This window comes from Bufo bufo, chromosome 3, assembly GCF_905171765.1.
Source record: "Bufo bufo chromosome 3, aBufBuf1.1, whole genome shotgun sequence".
NCBI lineage: Eukaryota > Metazoa > Chordata > Amphibia > Anura > Bufonidae > Bufo > Bufo bufo.
The window spans coordinates 178,258,301-178,283,416 of NC_053391.1; the positions used below are offsets into that span (position 1 = coordinate 178,258,301).

The window sequence follows — 25,116 nt, forward strand, 5'->3', positions numbered from 1 at the left end:
GGGTTGCTAGATGGCCGCTAGCACATCCGCAATACCCAGGCTAATGATCTTGCAGTGTGTGGGCCAAGTACCTGCGCCGGCTGCTTTTCAGAGCACGAATGGCTGGGGACTGGAGAACACAAAACTCAGGAGGAGGCGGCTGCCGCTCGCGAGCACACTAGCTGAGACGGCGCGGCGGTAAACCCTCCCCCTACTTTAATATTAGACACACATTCATTGGTGGCAGTGGTGCGGGCAGCGCCAGAGCCCGCTCATTTTATTGGGCTCTGCGGCGGCCGCGTCATGGGAGGAAGAGATTCCCTCCCTCCTTCTCCACCGACTCTGGGCAGTCTGATGTGCGCCTGGCGTCTCCACTCCTCTCTCCTCTGCGGCCCGGCAAACAATCTTCCATGGCCCGGTGGTTGGGGACCATGCTCTAAAGGAACAACTGCAAATGAGGCAGTGGAAAAATGGCCCAAGGGTCATTGAAACCCTCCTGTCCTGTGTGGGGGGCCTGGTTTGATCCTTGCTATGGGGCCCTTACTTCTCTATGTACTCCACTGGCTCTATTACGCTGCGTTCAGACCTGAGCGTACGGGATGGAGCGCTCTGTATGCGCGATTGTATGTCCGTTTACAGACGCGGCTCCGGAACAAGCGAACGCCCATTGTCGTGCGTTCCCGCTGAAGACTATGTACGGGAACGCGCGTACTTCTTGGGGCGTCGGGCGTTTTACAGCGCGATCGTACGCGCTGTAAAACGCTCAGGTGAGAACCATGCCCATAGGGAAGCATTGGTTCTTGCCTGTTGAGCATTTTAAAGCGCGTAGGAACGCGCTGTAAAACGCTCAGGTCTGAACCCAGCCTTAGGGATCATTCAGACGGCTGTATGAATGAGTCCGCATCAGTTCCACAATTTTGCGGAACAGGTGCGGACCCATTCGTTTCAACGGGGCCGCAAAAGATGCGGACATGTGCTGTCCGCATCCGTGGTTCCGCAGAAAAGATAGAACGTGTCCATTTTCTACCATGTGCCCTTCCCGGCAGGATCACAGCGGGCTGCCTATAGGACACACTGGTCAGACGTGACTCAGCATTTGCCCGTCAGCGCACACCACAAATCTCTGGCTCATCTGTCATGGCCGCGGAAGCGTGTGATCTATTTCTTGGACGGCTATCTGACCACTTGTGTATTTTGCTGTCGTCCTCTCGCTCGCTGCCATCCACCTGACACCCGTGTGAGGCCGGCCAGGCAGTGAGTGATTCATGGAGTGACGCGCCCGGACGCGGTCTGTGTGAGGTGAGTGCACGCACGTCTGGGCTCCCTGCCCTCTCTGTGGACGCAGCCGGCGCTCCGTGTCCCGCGATTGATTGACCTGATAAGGAGCGGTGGGCGGGCCGCGCTGCAGCTGCTGCTGTGGCTGGCACTTGCTTTCCCAGCGTTAACCCCCTCGGTGCCGGGAATGAGATACGTACTACCAGTCAGCCGTGTAGGAGATAGCGCAGCCAGGTGCTGAGTAGGTTTCCAGTGAAGGAAAAGTACTGAAAGGCTTGCCACAGACCGTGTTGGCACATTTTGACGACAGAAGTCAACTGAAAACAGATACCTGGAAAAATGAGTTTGCCATGTCAGTTTCTTTTAGTAGTTTATGAAACCCAACAGAGAAGCTCAGGCCACAGGGCTCTAGAGGGGATTCATCGTTTTATCTTATGGCATTGGCCTCCAAAACAATAACCTTCACAGGCCAACCATGACTGAGAAGCTGTGCAGAATAGGCCATGTGAAATCACCAGGATGGCTGCTGTGTGCCCCCGATGCCCAGCCAACCATGGATGGGACAGGATTCATTCTTTTCTTATGAAATCTTTTTGCTTTTTCTTAAAGGGGAACTCATTTGGCGCAGTCAAGTACCTCGTGGCCAATTAGGCCGCAGCCGCCTCTTATTTAACAAATGAAGACCACACAGTATAGTCAGTCTTCATTGTCCATGTGGCACCTCCTGTACTGCACGGCCATTAACAGTGCAGGCCGACTATACAGTGCGGTATTCATTCGTTAAATAAGAGGCAGCCACGGACTAATTGGCCATGAGGTACTCGGCTCATGACCGCGACATGGGGTCATACTCTAACAAGGTATCCCCGTGAAAATCTGTGAGGAAGAACCGCACGTAATCCTCAACGTGTACAGGTACCTTGCACACCATGTGGTTACAAATTCGTAGCAATTTTTCCACACAGATTTTTATGCAGAAAAACTGCCGCATAAGGGCTCTGCGCTGGGTTTGCAGTCTCCAACGCATGGGCACCGTCAGAGAGCACGTCATGTGCGGTTGTTGACCCATTCACTTGAATCATTCCACAAGATACGCTCCGCACTGCAATAAAGTAGAACACGTTCGTAGGCTTCCGCTCCATCCCTTGAGGATCCGTGATAGGGAGTGCACACGGCCGGTGTCCGTATATTGTGGACCCGCTGTTTGCAGTCCGCAATATATGGACTCTGTCCGTGCCTCCGCACCGCAAAAAAATAGAACACATTCAGTTTTTTTGCGATGTGCACGGATCGCGGACCCATTCAAGTTGAATGGGTCTGGATCCATCGTGACAGCCGCACAGATGTTGCCCTGCATTGGGGACCGCAAATTGTGGCCCCCAAGGCACAGAATGGCCGAACAACACCCGTGTGAATGAGCCCTTATCCAGAGTGTTTCCCCCATAGACTTCAAGGGGGTTGTCAACATAAACAGAAAATCTACATGAAAATCGTCACCAAAGACCACTCAAAAAACGCACGTAACAAATAGTGTGCTTTTATGTGTGTTTTGTTTGTGCGGATTTCATGCAGCTTTTCTGTATACAAATCTGCTCCGTTTTCAGGTAGTCTCAGACTGGTGTCACATTGCCCGGGACTGGTGGAATAGCGCAGTTCGCCGTGGTATTCGGCCTACTAAACTCCGGCTATAGCAGTGTATCAAGCTATATGTAAATGACGAGACTAGCCTGCCGTGAAATCTCCGATCCATATGTTCATGATATTTGATGAGCAGCAGTACGTGTATATCTCACATGGCTGAGAGCCGCACATTTCACTCGGGATTTTCTTGCCCTGCTTTCTGTGCTTCATTATCTTAAAATACGTGGCAGGGTGAGCAAACAAGCTAGCCAAATTTCGGATTCTCCCCGAGGCACGATTGAGACTAAACCAGTAGCGGACTCATACCTGATTTATTGAAAAAAATGAAATATTTATATGGCTTTCAAGTGTAGTCAGTCATTGTATCCGGGAGCAGCGGCGTGTGCTCATAATCCCGCATCCTCTAGAAGCTGCAGCTTACAGATTCAGACGACTGTGCCGCTGGGTGGGCTTTGTGCCCACAATATGTGCAGTATGACGTGAATGTGGAAAATGAAGGGATGTGGAAGAAAAGACGATGTTCCGTGTGTAGTTTGATGGCTACTTAATAAGCAATAACCGGTAAATGTTCACATTTTGTCAGGTTATCAATTACACCGACGTGCTCCATCGGATGCCGTATTATGGAGGAGTGTGCAGTACTGGGCCAGACTCCTTGTGCTGACGTACAGGCTTCATGTGCGCGAGGCCTAACAATATTTCCAACACTGGGATCGATTTTCCACATAGGAAATCATTCCGGTTGTTGCAGATATCTGACAACAGGATGAAATATATTAGGACCTTTGTCGAATTTGGAGTAAATCTTTATGCCTAAGCTACAGACTGGCTCTGTCCCCAACAGACAAAGCCCCATGTCCCAAGGTTTTAAATAACCCCAGGGCAGGTCATCAAATATACCCTGAAATCATTACTCTTCCAAACACAGAGTGCGGTCACACATGGACTGTTATTTTACAGCAGACACTTCTCACCGCTATGCTTTATGTCGGAGTTGATTCTCCGAGGCTCTTTTTATGCTGCGCCATCCAGCCGAATGTCCAGTTTTGTAAAAAATGCCTGACCATTTAAGGACATGTTAAAGATTTCATCTCTAGGGGTACTTTTACACTAGCGTTAAAGTTTTCCGGTATTGAGTTCCGTCACAGGGGCTCAATACCGGAAAAAAACCGCTTCAGTTTTATCCTAATGCATTCTGAATGGAGAGCAATCCGTTCAGTGTGCATCAGAATGTCTTCAGTTCAGTCCCTCTTATGGTATTTGGCCGGAGAACACATGCCGGAATGCCGGATGCGGCATTAATTTCCATTGAAATGTATTAATGCCGGATCCGGTACGAAGTGTTCTGGAAAAACGGATCTGGTTTGCCGGTCTGCGCATGTGCAGACCTTTAAAAATGCGAAAAAAATAAAAACCGGATCCGTTTTTCTGGATGACACCAGAGAGACTGATCCAATATTTCAATTTATGTGTCAGACGGATCCAGAAACAAATGCTATCCGTTTGCATACGGATTTCCAGATCCGGCAGGCAGTTCCGGCAACAAAACTGCCTGCCGGAATCCTCTAACGCAAGTGTGAAAGTACCCTAAGGCCTCTTTCACACGAGTGTGACTGATTAGGTCCGGATGCGTTCCGGGTGCATTCAAGGAAACTCGTACAATTTTGCAAGCAAGTTCAGTCAGTTTTGTCTGTGATTGCGTTCGGTTCAGTTTTTTCCGCGCAGGTACAATGCGTTTTGATATGTTTTTCACGCGCGTGATAAAAAACTGAAGGTTTAGAAGCAACCATCAGTGAAAAACGCATTGCATCCGCACTTGCTTGCGGATGCAATGCGTTTTTCACTGAAGCCCCATTCACTTCTGTTCGTGTGCATGGGCCCTTAGGAGCATCCTCCAGCAGTCCGTGCACCTGGAGTAAAAAACGAGTCCACTCCCTGGGAAGCGTTGTTTTTCACCAACATTTACTCCTATTTCCAGACGTAAATGTTAGTGAATTTGACCGGGCCGATGTTTCCACCCTCGCCACTCCCAAGTGGTGAGGACAGTGTAAAAACGCCTGTGTGTCAAAAATAGGGTTGCATGGGCACTTAAAATTTATTATTTTTTTACACCAAAAAACTGGTGTAGGGATGTTAGTAAATGACCCCCACTTTGGGAAAAAGCCTGCAGTGTAACATTCTATCTACAGCGTAGCAGTTTATGCTGTGGGCTTTACTTTTGGCTTTCAACCATTGCAATGCAAATGTTGAATATAGCAGAAGACTCGCTGTGATTGCGGCAGAAAAAAGCAGTACAGGAGCAGCGCCGCAGAGAATGGCGCTGGAGAAACTAGTGAATATGTCATATGTTTTTCTTTTTATCTTAAGACATTTCAAGGGTTCTCCAAGATTTTTAATTATCTTAGACAACCCCTTTAACTTCTGGGGGGTGTAATCCCCCTGGGGAAACCTTTAGGGCATGTTCACAGTGCGGATTTTCCACTCAGATTTCAGTGCATAATCTGCAGCTAAATCCACTCAAAATCCGCCTCCCTGTTGTTCTTTTTCCACACGCAATTTAGAAATTGAGGTGGGGGGCGGGGGGTCACATGTGGATTAGACCCATTGAATGGCCTAAATCCAGGTGTGTGTATCTGCAGCATGTCCAACTGCAAACCTGTGGCTGAAATCCTAAAGTCGACCTTGGATTTCTGACAGAAAAATCCGCTGTGTGAAATGGATGCTGTGCTCCTCCTCAGGGGGACACTCTTTACAGCAGCCCTCTGCCATGGCTAATCCCTTTCCCTCCCATACTTTGTTAAAGGGGTTTTCCGACACTAATATGTTCTATAGAAAGGACTTGTGCTTGGAAACCTGCCGCAATGTAGTTAGTGCTTGAATGTTCACTTCCCCTTCTGATGATGTCCTGTACATTGGTCCCATGGTTCTCCACTTGCCCAGTATATGTAACGTCATCACTGACGTGCTTTACAGGGGGGAGAATAATCCACCTTTGTGATTTTGGACGTGAACCTGAGTATACTTGCAACCTCCTTATGGTACAGCCATACGGGCAGGTTTCATGATGTAGTTTTAGAAGCCAAGCCAGGAGTGAATTCAAAAAAGAAAAATCTCATCAGTCCTTTAGGCCTCCTGCAAAATACAGATGCGGTCCGTGTGCATCCCGCAGTTTTTGCTTGACCCACTGTATAAAAAGCCTATTCTTGTCCACAAAAGGACAAGTATAGGACAGGTTCTACAATTTGCAGACCATCTGTACGAATGCGGTCAGCACATAGATGGCATCCGTGATTTTTTTTGCAGACCCATATAAATAAATGGGTCCGTGTACGATCTGCAAAAAAAGTGGATCTGACCTGGACCAAAAATACGGTTGTGTGCATGAGGCCTTTCTCTCCTTTTATGATCTGTTCTTGAATTTGGCTTCCTAAAACTGCATCAGGAAACCTGACCGTGCGGTTCGGACCCTTAGCGCTAAAAGAATCGTCTGTGCATGAACAACCCTTCCGAGCCTATCACATGTTGCATGCTGGGAAATGTCGTTTTCAGCATCAAGCTGAAACATACCCCAACTTTGAAAACAGCATTGCTCGCTATGAATAGGGTATGTGCTAAGGAATAAAAATCGGAATAAAAACTGCATCAATTAAATGGTTTTAGTATAAAATCTGGGTTTATTTTCTTGACAACTCATTCAATTCCATAATAGGGCATAGTAAAGGAGAGTTCACATCACTGTTATTTTTCCGATCTTCTGAGTCGTCAGAACAGAAAAAAAACAAAAAAAAACAGGATCTTGTAACAAAAAAACGGATCATATGCATCAGTTATGCACATTTGGCATCCGTTTGAGCCATTTCCGCCTGAGATTTTTTTAGACAGAATCAGAAGAATGGAAAAGTAACGGTGATGTGAACTCTCCCTCAGAGGGGTCCTTCAAAGAGTTCCCTTTAAATGGTGCATATTCATCTGAAGTTTTACATTTTTGAAAGTGAAACAAGATCTTGTATTAAAACCACCTTTTCCTTGCAGAGAGGACACAGTCCTGGCAAGTAAATGTCCATACTTCTGGCCCCATCGTGCATCTGCCCAGTAACTCCAATCATGTTGATGTAGACTAATTGCTTGCAGGGTTGTGCTGACTGGCACACCAATCACCCAAACCTCCGCCTGCAATCATTGAAGAAGCACAAAGACAGCATTAGAAATATCTCTGCTTCTACTTCAGTGACCCTGTCAGTCACTATACCCTTCATATAGTGAGGAGGCCAAGTTATTTGTCTTTCATGCTTTTGTCATTTAGCAGTCAGGTACAAGCGAGGCAAATAAAATCTGGTCGTAAAAGGGACTGGTCAGCAGGGTCCCTACTTTATTTTGTTCTCCCAGTATACAAAGCAAAAATTGGAGCTCCTATGGAACCTCGTCCTCCACGGAGAGAGCAATGTCCAGGGCATGCAGGAAGGTGGATGCCGGGAAGCAAGGGTAACTAATAGGGAGTAGAACATAAACCAGATAGTCCTGTGTCTGGTTAGTTATCCACTTGTCTCTGCAGGGTAAGCTGTTGTATGAGACATCAATATGCCCATTTTGTACGGAACTAGAATAGGGAACATGAATGAAACTAGACAAAGAAATACCATACAATGGCTGCACCTCCAAAATAAAACACAATTTATTGAAACATATGAGTTAAAACCAGCGTTTACATGGAGCAAACCCCATGGATGGGACAAATCGGGTATAACGTGATAAAGAATACCACAGAGTAGACAATCCAAAAACAGGTAGACAATTCAAAATCCCTGCAAAGATCTGGGTACTATACTAGTTTAGTTTCATTTATGTTTGCTTTTTATATACCAGGCCAGCACTCCGCTTGATTATTATTGGTGTGCCCCCCGCTCTCTAGTATTGTAGAATAGGGAACATGGTCGCAGGCCTCTCCAGTATTAGAGGAAAGCATTAGCATGACTATGTAGGGCTTTCCCACAATGGACAATTATCATCTCTCCACAGAATAGGTGATAATTGTCTGGCTGCTGGGCGCCCCACTGCTGGGATGTTGCCCAATCATTAGAACAGGGATCCTGAGCATACCAGTGCTATCTTGGAGATAAGCATTCAAACCTCTTCGGAGTTTGCACATTGTTTGTCCTTGTGTTCCTCATTCATTCCGAAAAAATATGAGTACATTAAAGGAGCCCCTGTCTATAGGCTGCTTCCCCTGCAGTAATAAGAGCTGATCACTGAGGGTTACAGAAGTTGGGTCCAAGGCGATCATCTGGCCTCTATTAAAATGGTGCTTGTGTTTGTGAGACAACCCCTTTTAAATGCCTCGCTTAGTTCAGGAGTCCTCTATTTAGAACCAATGATGGGATTGAACCTCACTGTTATATAGGGAAGACCCTTTCTAAGGCCTCATGCATTCGACCGATACGGATGACTTCAATGCGTCTGTGGTCCGCATTTTGCACACGTATTCTATATTTTGGAGGAGTGGACATATGGATGTGGAAAGCACACGGATGATCCATTTGCTTTCTGCAACCATATGTCTCTTCTTCAAAAAGAACATGTCCTATACTTGGCTGCTAAATGCAGACCAGGGACCGATTGAAGTCGATGGGTCCCCAAAAAAGCAGATGCAAGACGGATGGTATCCGTATTTTGTGGATCGCAAAATATATACGGTCGTGTGCAGGAGGCCTTAGAGGGGAGCCATAATATGGCTGTGTGTATGAGACCTAATTGAGATATGGTAACTACAAACCGGATTCCAAAAAAGTTGGGACACTAAACAAATTGTGAATAAAAACTGAATGCAATGATGTGGAGATGGCAAATGTCAATATTTTATTTGTAATAGAACGTAGATGACAGATCAAACGTTTAATCCGAGTAAATGTATCATTTTAAAGGAAAAATACGTTGATTCTTATTTTCACGGTGTCAACAAATCCCCAAAAAGTTGGGACAAGTAGCAATAAGAGGCTGGAAAAAGTAAATTTGAGCATAACGAAGAGCTGGAAGACCAATTAACACTAATTAGGTCAATTGGCAACATGATTGGGTATAAAAAGAGCTTCTCAGAGTGGCAGTGTCTCTCAGAAGCCAAGATGGGTAGAGGATCACCAATTCCCACAATGTTGCGCAGAAAGATAGTGGAGCAATATCAGAAAGGTGTTACCCAGCGAAAAATTGCAAAGACTTTGCATCTATCATCATCAACTGTGCATAACATCATCCGAAGATTCAGAGAATCTGGAACAATCTCTGTGCGTAAGGGTCAAGGCCGTAAAACCATACTGGATGCCCGTGATCTCCGGGCCCTTAAACGACACTGCACCACAAACAGGAATGCTACTGTAAAGGAAATCACAGAATGGGCTCAGGAATACTTCCAGAAACCATTGTCAGTGACCACAATCCACCGTGCCATCCGCCATTGCCAGCTGAAACTCTACAGTGCAAAGAAGAAGCCATTTCTAAGCAAGATCCACAAGCTCAGGCGTTTTCACTGGGCCAGGGATCATTTAAAATGGAGTGTGGCAAAATGGAAGACTGTTCTGTGGTCAGACGAGTCACGATTCAAAGTTCTTTTTGGAAATCTGGGACGCCATGTCATCCGGACCAAAGAGGACAAGGACAACCCAAGTTGTTATCAACGCTCAGTTCAGAAGCCTGCATCTCTGATGGTATGGGGTTGCATGAGTGCGTGTGGCATGGGCAGCTTGCATGTCTGGAAAGGCACCATCAATGCAGAAAAATATATTCAGGTTCTAGAACAACATATGCTCCCATCCAGACGTCATCTCTTTCAGGGAAGACCCTGCATTTTTCAACAAGATAATGCCAGACCACATTCTGCATCAATCACAACATCATGGCTGCGTAGGAGAAGGATCCGGGTACTGAAATGGCCAGTCTGCAGTCCAGATCTTTCACCTATAGAGAACATTTGGCGCATCATAAAGAGGAAGGTGCAACAAAGAAGGCCCAAGACGATTGAACAGTTAGAGGCCTGTATTAGACAAGAATGGGAGAGCATTCCTATTTCTAAACTTGAGAAACTGGTCTCCTCGGTCCCCAGACGTCTGTCGAGTGTTGTAAGAAGAAGGGGAGATGCCACACAGTGGTGAAAATGGCCTTGTCCCAACTTTTTGGGGATTTGTTGACACCATGAAATTCTGATTCAACATATTTTTCCCTTAAAATGGTACATTTTCTCAGTTTAAACTTTTGTTCCGTGATTTATGTTCTATTCTGAATAATATATTAGAAGTTGGCACCTCCACGTCATTGCATTCAGTTTTTATTCACGATTTGTATAGTGTCCCAACTTTTTTGGAATCCGGTTTGTAGATTGTTAGCCCCTCTGGACACAGGAGCAGAAGTGAATGGCTTCTCAGTCATGTGGAATACATTGTGTTATGTATATAGGTAATGAATGATATATATTCCATCATAATCTGCCATAGAAATGAAAGGGAACTTTAGTGAAAACCGTCATTTGACGTGAATGCAATAGTGATGTGTGATGGCGCTGCCTTGTAGGTTTCTGAATAGTAAAATATTAGGCAGAATATTCTTGGATGTCGCATAGCAACAATCTAAGAATGCAGTGGGTGACAACAAGATATCCCCTCAGACCTGTGCATTGTGCTGTTGTCCCAGAATCTCCTCCAGGCTGAATGGTGTGATGCCGCTGCCTTTCATCTCTCGCCCTCCAGGCAGTCGGGTGTAGTGTGCAGCCTGTCTGTGACATGTCAGCTGTTGTACAGTCTGCAGTCTGTTTTCTTGTGCCTGAAGCTGGCCATGCGCTGGAGACTTTGGAAGAGCGAAAAGTCTAATTTATAGCATTGCTGACATCGTGACAAGTGCAGATATCTGTCGAAATGTTAGACTTTTTTGGGACATTGGCAGGTGCTGCAGGTGAAAAGTCATTCATTTCGAATGACCCCATCAAGCAGGTAGAGATCAGAGATTGATGAGCTATTTGTTGTTTTAACTTATGGCACTGTTGTCGAGATGACAGCCTTCACAAACCAACCATGAACAAGTCATTCAGAAGTCCCTAATGCATGGCCAGCATTTGACCTGCATCCGTGGCTCTTCACAATTTGGAATGATTTATAGAACTATAGCTTATGACAGAGGTGGTCTGGCCACACCTCATTGTAATGCCTGGGCAAGGCACCAATGTCGATACCAGACCTGCAGTCATTGATTTCTACTATTGAGATGCAGACAGAAGTTGCATTGTTCTCTCATAAAAAGCAAATGCTAGGTAAGGGTACTTTCACACTTGCGTCGTTGGATTCCGGCAGGCAGTTCCGTCAATCTGTATGCAAACGGATACCATTTGTAGACAGATCCAGATGCGGATCCGTCTCACAAATGCATTGCAATACCGGATCCGTCTCTCCGATTGTCATCCGGAAAAACTGATTCGGTATGTACCTTTTTCACATTTTTGAAGGTCTGCGCAGGCCGCAAAACCGGATCCCTTTTTCCGGAACACTTGGGCATTAATGCAGTTCAATGGAAAATAATGCTGGATCCGGCATTCCGGCAAGTGTTCCAGAATTTTGGATGGAGAAAATACTGCAGTGTGAGATAGTCATCATTTCATCTGTCTGCAGTTTCCCTTTACTTTTTTTCCTGGTGTAGCATGACTATTTTGATAGGATAAACTGTGAAATTCAGGTTTATAAAGACTGCCTGACAGATACCTCTCCCCCACTATCTCCAGTTGGATTTACACCTTTCGATCCTGTTTTTTTCTTAAAATATCAAGTCAGCCATACAGAGGACATAATTGCTGGCCAGCTATCGATCCCCATCCCCCCACTGGCAGAGCATGTATATGTTTTGACAGGGTGAAAAACTGTATCGGTCACCTTTGGCAGGCGACTTATCTCCTTTGAGAACAACAGGGTCAGTTATGTTGAAATCCAACCCAATCTGACCATTCGGAAGGTCCCCAATACACATTAGAAGATCAGCCTACCTTGTAGAAATCTGCAGATTCTGCTGACATACATCTAATGTGTAATGGCCAGCTTAAGGCTTCATGCACACGACTGTTCCGTTTTTTTGCGGTCCGCAAAACACGGATGGCGTCCATGTGCGTTCCGCAATTTGCGGAACGGCACGGACAGCCTTTAATATAACTGCCTATTCTTGTCCGCAATTGAAGTGAATAAGTCTGCATCCAAGCCGCCAAAACTGCGGCTCGGATGCGGACCAAAACAACGGCTGTTTGCATGAGGCCTAAGAGGCAGCGGAGGTGTCTGGTAGCTGTTTCTCTCTAAGTAAAATATCATGCACATTCCCTAAAGATGGCTATACATATTACACTAAGGTCGGCCAACTTGCCAATTTCATCAGAAGAGGACTACTGTCTAATGTATATTACATGTTTCACCAAGGTTTGTTTTGTAGATGTCAGGAGGATCAGGCATGTTGAATTTCAACATGTTCATCATTTCTTCTCAAGGGAGATAAGCCACCACCAGAGGTGTCTGGCAGCAACTGAGAAAATGTGAATGTTCAGCCAAATTGAACCTATAAGGGGAGGGTGGTGACCGGATGGTGACTGAACGGAGGCAAACTGATGCATTCTGAGCGGATCCTTTTCCATTCAGAATGCAGTATGGCAAAACTGATCCGTTTTGGACCGCTTTTTAAAACCCTGAACGAATCTCACAAACGGAAAGCCAAAACGCTAGTGTGAAAGTAGCCTAAGGGAGACTGTCCGCATCGGTATATCCATTCCGCGGCTCCGCAAAAATAGAACATGTCCTATTCTCTGTATTTCATAGGTGGATTCACAAAGGTTTTCTGGTTACTGTTCGTAACACCGGGGTTGCAAAGTTTGGATACACGAGACATTTGTATTACAAATTACTAACTTTGTGAGTCAACCCGCCTTCTAAGGGCTCTTTCACACTTGCGTTATTGTCTTCCGGCATAGAGTTCCGTCGTCGGGACTCTATGCCGGAAGAATACTGATCAGGATTATCCTAATGCATTCTGAATGGAGAGTAATCCGTTCAGGATGCATCAGGATGTCTTCAGTTCCGGTACGGAACGTTTTTTGGCCGGAGAAAATACCGCAGCATGCTGCGCTTTTTGCTCCGGCCAAAAATCCTGAAGACTTGCCGCAAGGCCGGATCCGGGATCAATGCCCATTGAAAGGCATTGATCCGGATCCGGCCTTAAGCTAAACGTCGTTTCGGCGCATTGCCGGACCCGACGTTTAGCTTTTTCTGAATAGTTACCATGGCTGCCGGGACGCTAAAGTCCTGACAGCCATGGTAAGTGTAGCGGGGAGCAGGGGAGCAGCATACTTACCGTCCGTGCGGCTCCCCGGGCGCTCCAGAGTGACGTCAGGGCGCCCCAAGCGCATGGATCATGTGATCACATGGATCACGTCATCCATGCGCATGGGGCGCTCTGACGTCATTCTGGAGCGCCCGGGGAGCCGCACGGACTGTAAGTATACCGCTCCCCCGCTCCCCGCTCCTACTATGGCAACCAGGACTTTAATAGCGTCCTGGGTGCCATAGTAACACTGAACGCATTTGGAAGACGGTTCCGTCTTCAAATGCTTTCAGTACACTTGCGTTGTTACGGATCCGGCAGGCACCTCCGGCAACGGAAGTGCATGCCGGATCCCAACAACGCAAGTGTGAAAGAGGCCTTATAGAAAACTCAGGGGTTGCTTGGACAAGCCTACAATAATCCAAGGGAAAAGCTATTGCTCAGTAGGAAACCTGGATTCGTCACCTCTCCCGAGCAGAATGAGCTAGGCAGAAGGGAACCTTGAAACCTCCTCCTCTCCAAACAGGCAGCGGCATAAAGCAGGTCAACAGCCGTCTACACCGACGTTTCTAAAAACAGCCCCACCCCTCGCTCCCCCTCCTCTTCCAACAAGTGCTGCTCTAGATGTCAATATCCATGCGAGCAATTCGAGGTCATTCAAGGAACAAACCCGCCACAAGTCATTGGAATTACTTTCCGCATTATCCAGTTTATAAGAGAAAACTTTGACTGCCTCTTAAGGCTACTTTATGTGCTATATCGTACACCATGAGAGATACAAGTAAAATATGAAAACCGTGTGATATTATATGTGGTCAGCTACATGGACATGTATCACTGCATGAGTTTAGGTCTTCTCCTGCACTTTGAACTTATACTCCGTTCTAATAAATCCAGGGGCCTCCAGACATTAGGCTAGGTCTACAGCAAGTCACTGAAAATGTGCATGACTGACTGCCACTAGCTGTTGTAGGACTATTTTGGAGCTGTGATTTTGCAGTCGCTTCTCGCACTGTGACACCATAGACAATTATTAGATCCAATGTCAGATGACTTAGTCTACTTTCACTCTCGCGTTTTGGCTTTCCGTTTTTGAGATTCGTTCTGGGCTCTCACAAGCGGTCCAAAACGGATCAGTTTAGCCCTAATCCATTCTGAATGGAAAAGGATCCGCTCAGAATGCATCAGTTCAGTCTCCATTCCGCTTTGGAGACGGACACCAAAACCCTGCTTGAACAGTACATCACTGCTGTGATATAGCATTCAAGTCACTGTGACCGCTGAGGCCTGTGATTGACCGCAGCGATCACGGGACCAAGCCGCCTCCTGCAGGGATTGGAAGCATCAGGAACTTTATAAAAGGGAAAGTGCACTTTACATAACCTTTTGATATGCCAGAGTGACATACCAAAGGTTTTGAGCGGTGGGGGTTTAATGCTGCGACCCTCGCCGATCACTAAAACAAGGAGTTAGAAGTGTTGATTGAGGGCTGCTGAAGATGGACATGAAGCCTGCCTCAATAGAAAGTCCCGATTGGTGAGGGTCTAATCACTCAGACCCCTGCTGATTGTCACTCTGACATATCAAAAATGAACGTGTGTGGTTACTCTTCCTTTTAACAAAGTGTATGTACCCTCACCGATCCCCTGTGGGAATGGAATAGCAGTACACGTGTGTGATCCCCACTGTTCACTTCTATGGGGCTGTCAGACATTGCCCAGTGCCTTACTCCATGCACTCCGGCGTTCAGACCGCTAGCGATTATATCTGTGGATGGAAGATAAATGTTGATGAGAAAACCTATTTAACTGGATTGTCCCATCAGAGACATTGCAGTTAAATGCAGCAGGTACCGCCACCAAGACAGAGATTCGGGGGGGGGGGGGGTGACCAAACATTTGGAGCCACAATCCGGTTTCTGGTCTGGCTCACAGAAGGCAGTCCCAAGTGATGGACTTCTACATGTCCTGACAGGGCAGATATGGACATGAGAAAACCCCTATAAACGTCCTCCTTTTATTTGGTCCAGAGCCAGGACAGTGGTTAGCCACCATTAACCACCACATTCCTGGCCAGTGATTGATATGCACTGCCCCACTGTTACACAGCAGGTGCCACTGAATACAAATGCTAAAGATTAGATAATAGTCAGGGAATTCTGTTAACACCTTATTGGGTATTGGATCAGCCTAACTGGACCCCAACATCCCAGGTTTGGGGGAAAACAAGAATGGGCCAAGTTGAATTCTAAAGTGTCATCATTTCCCGCCAATCCCCCCCAGGAGCTCCTCTTCTCCCTCGGGCAATACCTATGCACACTTAAGGGCCCTTCTCCACCAGCCAAGGATCAGGGCACATTCGTAGAAACAATTGTTCCCTATAATTGTCCATTTAAGTGTGCAAAAGACTCATCTGTCAGGATAGCAGCACATCGGTGTAAATGGGGTCTGCTGCTGGCAGACAATGAACCTCTGTGGGGGAGCAGAAGTAAAGGAGCCTTTCACTGATCCCATTGCTTCTCTCTAGGGGAGGTGGAGGATAGAGCTGACAGATAAGACTGTGTTCACACTTAGGTCATGAACTCCAGTCATACTTTCTATAGCCATCAATAATGCCAGAATCACATCAGACCCTATTAAAGTTAATGGCGTCCTAGGTGACCATTAGTATCTGTCAGCCGTTCGTAGCGGTCACTGGGGATGTCAGCCATCATAATACAGATGATATTGGGGTTCCCCCATTAGCCAGAGGTACTGTGAATAGTGATCAGCCACTGGGAATCTGTGGGCACGGAGAGCTCCTATAGCTCAGGAGGACTTTAGGTCCGGGCTATAATAAGCTCGTGCCTCGGTCACATTTTGCAGAAATCCATTGCGGCTTTTTGGAGGCAGCAGCCACTTGACGGTGTCGGAGCCGAGTTCCGAGGTGGTTATGAGCCTCAGGCTGCGAGCTCAGTGTGAGAGGGTTAACGGGAGTGAAGCGCTCATGTACAGAACAGGGAGAGGTGTTGGAAGCTTAGCTGCCTGCAGCTCTTGTGAGGACTCGGAGGCCATAGACAGTGGAAACTGGCGGCCCGCCAAGCTGGAGAGGGAGGAGGGCGGCAAAGGAGGGCGCAGGCAGCGGAGAGCGAGAGAGGCGTGCGCCGAGCACTTGTCTGCCGGGTGCGGGGCTCACACAAAGGCCACACACTGACGGAGCCTCGGGTACAAAGTGCAAGCCCTGACTGTCATTATCAGGCGCCGAATCAATACATAAAAGGCGCATTCCGCAACTGCGCTCCGATGACAGTCATGGCTGCCATAGACAAAGTGCTCCGTCACCTGGGAAAGCTGGGTGACGGCTATAGCCGCCATTACACAAGAGCCCTTATATGTGAGGCCCCTGACAATATAGCCCGGCTGCAGTGCCCACGGGCAGAGGGCCGGCACAAAGACTTCCATCCACGTACTGGTAACATTTTACAGCCACAGTTGGGGATAGCAGGTGATGTCCCCATGTTTGGGGAAGGGAACAGCGGCAGATCGCGCAGCCGGGGCAGGATCTCCTTTCTTCTCCAGTGTTCCCGGCGCTGCGCTTCTAGTCCGGTAAATACGGCCTTCTCCGCGTTCACATTGAAACGAATCTCGGAGCCAGCGAGGAAGTTCAAGGCTCGTGTGAATGCAAATTCTTCTGCTGAGAATGAGCCTGGACCGCGGCAGACGGGGGCTGGAGGGGCTGGCGGGGTCCTTCATATTGCCGTCATATAGTTTATTCATTGTTTGCCCCCAGCAATCAGACATTAATAACCCCTGGCCATGTCTGGGATGGAAAACCCCCTTTAAAGGCTACTTTCACACTAGGTTAATGTTTTCCGGTATTGAGATCCGTCATAGGGTCTCAATACCGGAAAAAAACGCTTCCATTTGGTCCCCATTCATTGTCAATAGGGACAAAACGTAACTGATTAGAACGGAGTGCTCCAAAATGCATTCCGTTCTGTTCTCATAGCGGAGAGCAATATGCAGCATGCTGCGGTTTACTTTCCGTCCTGGGATGCGGAGCAAGACGGCATGATCCACAATGCAAGTCAATTGGGATGGATCCGTTTTCTCTGACACAAAAGAAAACGGATCCGTCCCCCATTGACTTTCAATAGAGTTCATGACGGATGCGTCTTGGCTAGGTTAAACATAATACAATGGATTCGTTCATGACGGATGCAGACGGTTGTATTATCTGTAACGGAAGCGTTTTTGCTGAACCCTGCCGGATCCAGCAAAAACGCTGTGTGAAAGTAGCCTAGGCATCTTTGATAAGGAGCAGCCTGCCGGATCTCTCTGCCTTCCGGAATTGCCTGAAGAAACCGCATCGCCGCCAGCCTCCATTATAGGGGCCGGATCTAAAAACACTAGTGTAAAACTAGCCTCGGGCTACTTTCACATCTGTGCTTTGGTTTCCGGTTTTGAGATCCGGCAGAGGATCTCAAAACGGTTCAGTTTGATTCAACTCATCAGGATGCATCTGTTCCGTTAGGATGCGGTTGTGTTAAATCGAAATGGAACAAACCAGATAAAAAACGGATCCGGCACCTTTAGCTTACATTGCCTTTAGTGACAAATCCGGTTTGATCCTTTTCGATCAGTGGTTTTGTGTCTGGTCACAAAACGGAATAAACCGGAATGGCATGCATCCTGAATGGAGGATATCCCATTCACAATACATTGGCCCTAAATGGAACCGTTTTAGCCTGATTTTGAGAGATCCTCTGACGGATCTCAAAACCGGAATGCCAAGACACTAATGTGGAAGTATCCTTAGTTGCCCAGTGACCATTCTGGCCTGATCTAAACTATGGCTGGGAATAGAGCATAGCGGTGCCCTGTTACAACCATGTTCACATCAGAGACAGAATTTCCATAGCAGATTCCACCATATTTGCCAGGAGAAATGACGTTGCATGCAGCACTATTTTTCCCATCAAAACGTTGGACGACTTTGCAGAGCCTGATAGACGCCATTGTAGGATCCAGGTGATAAATGTCTCAGAGGGCCCCCGCCGATCATTAGTACAGGAGTCCTGAGCCCCCCTGCAGTCATGCAGCGTGTCTCTCCACTCAAAGTCTATGGGACTGACAGAGACAGCTGAGTACAGGGCCTGGCAAACGCCATCGCACACCCACCGCTCCTTTCTGCAGTCGTGAAGGGTCCCAGCCGTAGATTGATGTACAGTATCTCAAAAAAAGGAGTCCGCCCCTCACATTTTTGTAAATATTTTATTATAACTTTTGATGGGACAACACTGAAGATGTGATACTTTGATACAATGTAAAGTAGTCAGTGTACAGCTTGTGTAACAGTGTAAATGGGGTGCGCCCTCAAAATAACTCAACACAGAGCCATTAATGTCTAAACCACTAGAAACAAAAGTGAGTACACCCCTAACTGAAAATGGCCACATTGTGCCCAAAGTGTCACTATTTTGTGTGGCCACCATTATTTTCCAGCACTGCCTTGGTTATGGAGTTCACTAGTACTTCACAGGTTGCCACTGGAATCCTCTTCCATCCTCCATGACAACATCACGGAGCTGGTGGATGTTAGAGACCTTGCGCTCCTCCACCTTCCGTTTGAGGGTGTCCCACAGATGCTCAATAGGGTTTAGGTCTGGAGACATGCTTCGTTACCCTCAGTTTCTTGTGGTTGTCTCGGACGTGTGTTTGGGGTCGTTATCATGTTGGAATACTGCCCTGCAGCCCAGTTTCCGAAGTGAGGGGATCATGCTCTGCTTCAGTATGTCACAGTACATGTGGGCATTCATGGTTCCCTCAATGAACTGTAGCTGCCCACAGCTGACAGCATCAAACCATGACACTCCCACCACCATGCTTGACTTTAGGCAAGACATACTTGTCTTTGTACTCCTCACCTAGTTGCCACCACACATGCTTGACACCATCTGAACCAAATAAGTTTACCTTGGTCTCATCAGCCCACGGGACATGGTTCCAGTAATCCATGTCCTTGGTCTGCTTGTCTTCAGCAAACTGTTAGTGGGCTTTCTTGTGCATCATCTTTAGAAGAGGCTTCCTTCTTGGACGACAGCTACGCAGTGTGTGGCATATGGTCTGAGCACTGACAGGCTGACCCCCACCCCTTTAACCTCTTCAGCAATGCTGGCAGCACTCATATGACTATTTTGAAAAGACAACCTCTGGATATGACGCTGAGCACGTGCACGAGGCCTGTTAAACCGCTGTATGGTCTTGGCCACCGTGCTGCAGCTCAGTTTCAGGGTGTTGGCAATCTTCTTGTAGTCTAGTCCATCTTTATGATCAGCAACAATTCTTTTTTTAAGATCCTCAGAGAGTTCTTTGCCATGAGGTGCCATGTTGAACTTCCAGTGACCAGTATGAGTGATAACACCAAATTTAACACACCTGCTCTCCATTTACACCTGAGACCTTGTAACACTAACAAGTCACATGACACTGAGGAGGGAACATGGCTATTTGGGCACAATTTGGCCATTTTCACTTAGGGGTGCAATCACTTTTGTTGCCATCGGTTTAGACATTAATGGCTGTGTGTTGACTTATTTGAGGGCACATCTGATATACAAGCTGTACACCGACTACGTTCCATGGTGTCAGATCTTCAGTGTTGTGCCATAAAAAGATATAAAATATTTACAAAAATGCAAGTGGTGTACTCACTTTTGTGAGATACTGTATGTGTGGTATTAAAGGGGATGCGTGACTGCTGGTGCCTCCGCTAATCACCGGGCACAGATGCGCAGCTTCATGAGACTACACGAGATAGCCAAACGCTTGTCATCTCCGACAGCCCCGTAGAGTGGATCGGCAGGATACACCATTGCTTTTGGTGATTAGATTAACCCTTTCACCAATGAAGGACATTACTCAGTCCCAGATGTCACCACCACTCCTGTGTGAATGCATGTACTGCAGAAGCTCCATCATATGGTGGTCCCATAAGTGTGGTTCTAGGTACCCAGAGCCATGTATCAGGGCTGTCACATCAGAGAACGCTAGTAATCGCACTCATCTCTAGTATGGGGGAGACCTTAGGAAATTCCAGCTGGTTGGGATTGGTACTTGGGCACTATGTGTTTTATAGTCCCCCTTATAGGGCTGTGGAGGTCATAGGTGGTGTGCAGGTGTCCGGGGCTTCCCGGCACAGAACCCATGAAGCACAGGCAGGAAGGCAAGAGAGGAAAGAGACCGCTCCACAGGAAGAGATTACACGGAGGAAGAGATGGAAAGAATTAGCGCAGCCCTCCGCGTGTGTAATGAGGACATGATGGGGAGACGGGCAGGAAGAACGAGGGGGATGGGTGGAAGGTAATTGCCGCCTGTCTAGGGAGTGTCAGCGGATTACAGACGGAATAAACAGCCTGGGCACGGAGGTTGTCAGGCGGTGTCACATTCTCGTCGTGTGCTGCGCCCTCCGAGCGCCGGGCTTCCCCTCAGCGAGCCGCTTCCCCAGCCCCGCAGCCGCCGTCGCTCCCCAGCTAACACCGGGGGAGGAGAGGGAGGAAGCGAGAGGGGGAGGGGGGCTGGCGCGGCTCCTGCTGCCGCCTCCCACCGCTCATCTTTCTTCTTTCCTGGGGGCTTCGGAGATTGACCTCGCTAACCCACCCCCCACCCAGCCAGGCAGCCGGCGCCTCCTCCTCCCGGGGAGGGACGGATCATTCTCCTCGGCTCCGCTGTGCGCACCAGCCTGCAAATAACAATAATAAACTTTAGTACGTCCGCTGCGCGTCTAGAGAGAGCAGCGCGGGGATCGGCGCTCCGGACACACGCGGGATCTAGCAGTACTCGCATTTCTGGGGAAGGATGCTGCGGCTGGACTGCCTTATTTACACCGGGAACTACAAGGAGGACCAGTGCGGGACACGGACCTCTGCTGCCTGAAGCTTCGCTGGAAGGAGAACGAGCCCCAGCGCCGCAGGTAGGAACCAGACATGTCTGTACGGGCTCTCAGCACCGGACGGTCCGCGGGGTGTCTCTAGATGGGGATCGGTCGTCTCTAGGAAGTTGCCTTTTGTGTCAGCGATCTGAATGACTGCGCTGTGTGCAGGTTGTCACTGACTTGGGATCTGGAGGGGGACATCGGGGAAAGTCCCGGAGTGTCTGACCCTGTGTGTGCGGCATGGATGCGTCTAACTACTTCACCTTGTGTGCCATGATGTGGAAGAGTGCGATCGTTCTGGTTTGGTGAGCTGGTACTAGTTACGTCCGGGATCCGCTGCTGTGGTTAGGTATTTGCGCTTGGCGCAGAGTCACTTTGTCCGGCCGAGGACAGCGCAGTCCCCGCTGATACATCAGCCCGGGTGGTGCTGTGACCCCCCGGATCGGTGGTGCTGTGACCCCCCGGATCGGTGGTGCTGTGACCCCCCGGATCGGTGGTGCTGTGACCCCCCTGGATCGGTGGTGCGGTGACCCGAGCCTCCCGCAGCGCAGATGATTAATCTTGTGTGCGGGCAGAGCTGAATTATTAACCAGGAGTAATGGTTGCGTTACCGCTGATTCGCAGTGCGGGAGATGAGGGGTTAAGCGTCTGCTCCCGGGAAAGCACGCCGTATCAATCGCGTCTCCCGGGGAGCGGGATGTGTCGGGATTAGAAGGAGTTAAGTCTCGCTCTCTTGCGATCACCTAAGGACTCCTGGCAGCCGCTTGTTTGTTCAGCCGCCTTCTGGCTGCCGACTTCTCTTCCGTCACGAAGCTCTGGGGCGCCGGCAGGTGATGATGGGGTTAACGAGCGCTAGCTCCCTTGCGGCACTGTTTATTTGTATTTTCCCCGACGCGTTTGTTGCACTTTTGAACTCCTGGACCGGGGACACACGAGGCGACTCCTGTCCAGAAGTCGCTGCGGGTTTGGTTTGGAGAGTGAATAGCGTGTTGCCGTGCGCGGTCGTAAACCACTAATTGCTGCGTTTTATGACGGGCTGGACGCGACCTTCCTTCTGGGGACACGGCGGCGCCTATCGCCGGAGCCCTCTGGCAGGCGAGGAAAGTCCCGGTTGCGCCCGCGGTCCTGTCATTTCCCGGAACAGTGCGCAGACTAGACGGGAGCCGCACGACCCGTCTGACTGAAGATATGAATATGGAAGCAATTAGGCGAGATGGGCCATTTCATAAGCGCAATAAAGCACTGCGGGCCGGGAAGTGACAGCTCTAATGCGCAGCTAGAGGGCTCCGCGTCTCACTGCGCACTTAACCCTTCCGCGGACCTGACACTGTACACGGGGCGCCCGTCCTGGCACAGGTCTCGCCTCCATACATCCTATGTGGATGGCACATTCCGTCTTCCCTCCCTCCCATTCAGTCACAGGAAGCGGCCCGGCACTAAACAAACACTGATCAGTTGGATAGGGATTCGTGATAATGAGTTAGCCCGAGGGGAGGGGGCGCTACAAAGACAGGAGTTGACTCAGGCACTTGTCAATTACAGCCGGCTCGGGCTGGAATCCCGGAGCACAAGCGCTCCGCCGCCGCTCCTCGGAGATCCGCCGTGCCCTTAGAAAGTCACGTCACGCGGTGTTATTAGCGCCCAGTAACCGCCTCTGTCTGCCAGGATTCCTGACTCGTCCTCGGGCGCCCACCATCAGTTCCTGCGCTGGCTCTCGGTGGCACAGGAATGGCGCGTCCTCTCGGGTCTATGATTTATGTGGCACAGACGGCAGTAAACTAGAGCTGGCAGACTTATGAAGCGGTGCCCGTGAGGTAAACTTCACTACGAGACGCATATCACCGCAATGTAAGAACGTGTCCTACGTGCGGGGCCCCGGAAGATGAAGCGGGATTAACAGAGCGCTGGGCTATATGTACTATTACCGCACATGCCGCTATATGGACTATTACCGCACATGCCGCTATATGGACTATTACCGCACATGCCGCTATATGTACTATTACCGCACATGCCGCTATATGTACTATTACAGCACATGCCGCTATATGTACTATTACAGCACATGCCGCTATATGTACTATTACCGCACATGCCGCTATATGTACTATTACCGCACATGCCGCTATATGTACTATTACCGCACATGCCGCTATATGTACTATTACCGCACATGCCGCTATATGTACTATTACCGCACATGCCGCTATATGTACTATTACCGCACATGCCGCTATATGTACTATTACCGCACATGCCGCTATATGTACTATTACCGCACATGCCGCTATATGTACTATTACCGCACATGCCGCTATATGTACTATTACCGCACATGCCGCTATATGTACTATTACCGCACATGCCGCTATATGTACTATTACCGCACATGCCGCTATATGTACTATTACCGCACATGCCGCTATATGTACTATTACCGCACATGCCGCTATAATGTACTATTACCGCACATGCCGCTATATGTACTATTACAGCACATGCCGCTATATGTACTATTACCGCACATGCCGCTATATGGACTATTACCGCACATGCCGCTATATGTACTATTACCGCACATGCCGCTATATGTACTATTACCGCACATGCCGATATAGCTGCGGTTTCTTTTTATATTGCAGTAGTTTTCCAGTTACACAGCATTCGCCTGTTGGACAGGAAAACATGGCACAATTCTTGAAGTTTTGTGTGACCTTTTGCAGAAATATGGCTACATACACGTGACCGTATGAGTTCTGTGGTCCACAAATTGCGGATCTGCAAATAAAAAGTGTGCCATCCGTTTTTTTGTTTTTTTTTTGCGGATCCATTGTAACACTGCCTAAAACGGACAAGAATAGGACATGTTCTATTTTTTTTCTACAGAACAGATATACGGATATCACACGGTGTGCTGTCCGCATTTTTTGCGAACCCATTGAAATGAACGGGGTCCGCATCCTATCCGTAAAAAAAACAACTGAACGGTAACTAAATACGTTCGTCTGCATGAGGCGTCTGTTTAATACTGGAGGATGAAGCCGATTCGCAAATTCACTGCAAATTTTTTCTAAAAGTTCTGATTCTACCGAACCCAAATTTTGTGTGATGGGAGAGACCTTTTTTAGGCAAAGTGCTCTTGATTTGGGTAGAAATTATTCAGACCTGAATCGAAATTGGACGGTCGATTTGACTGAATCGGATTGAATTCCCTCATACCGGTGCCGTGCAAAAATGGCTTTGATGTAGTAAGAAAAACTAACTGTGAAAAATCTACCAGAAAACGGAGGAGGCCACGTTCATGTCGGACTATTGAACTGGCAGGATAGTGCCCGGCTCCCAGTCCGGGATGTTCCGTCTATTCTCAGCTCTTATGCGGGCAGTGACTAATGAGGACTTCCAGGTGTAGCCACACTTCATTTCTCCTGCCAGGAGGATCACACACATGCCCCCCGCCTCTCCCCTCTGGAGTCCGGCAGCGGCACGCAGTGTGCGGCGCAGCTCCGTCATTTGGCGCCCTTTCCCCAGGAGCGCATGATGTAACGTGCTATAAAGGACGAGCCGGTTCCGTTGTTCTGGCAGAGATTAGCGCTCTGTCGGCCCGTGTGATGTAGTGAGACACATAAACACTAAACCTGCTGGAGCAAGTCAGCGCATAGTTTGGCTCAAGTGCCTCGCGCTCGTAAGAAATGCGATCATTGTGTGGAAGCAGCTGTTTCCCCCTACACTGCGCCTAGCACGGCGAGATAACCGTCTCCTGTCATGTGTCCTCCAGCCATTAACTCTTCACTACCCTCCTGATTCCAGCACCGACTAGTACACTACACGTTCTGAGGCTTTCCCTAGAGCCAGGCGCTGGGACCCCGTGCCTCCTCAGGGCAGCCTCGTATACTGCCGGAGCGTAAAGGGTGAAGCCAGCGTTCCGGCTCGCCTACAGCTGCGAGGAGAGTCACAGTGGAGGCTGTAAAATAATAATAGGAGCCT

General features: G+C 48.4%; 1 protein-coding gene across 5 annotated transcripts in view; it reads left to right on the forward strand.

Annotated features, from left to right (window-relative positions):
• Positions 1-25,116, forward strand: part of BCOR (BCL6 corepressor) — a 151,818-nt gene that overhangs the window by 96,846 nt on the left and 29,856 nt on the right. For 2 of the 5 annotated variants that reach the window (XM_040423779.1, XM_040423778.1), the window contains exon 1: positions 20,585-21,156. The exons of 1 other annotated variant lie outside the window; for it this stretch is intronic. The gene's annotated coding sequence lies outside the window, so the exon portion shown is untranslated. Of the gene's footprint in view, positions 1-20,584; positions 21,172-25,116 lie in introns of those variants that run through there. 2 more of the 5 variants (XM_040423777.1, XM_040423773.1) reach the window with 2 other exon arrangements.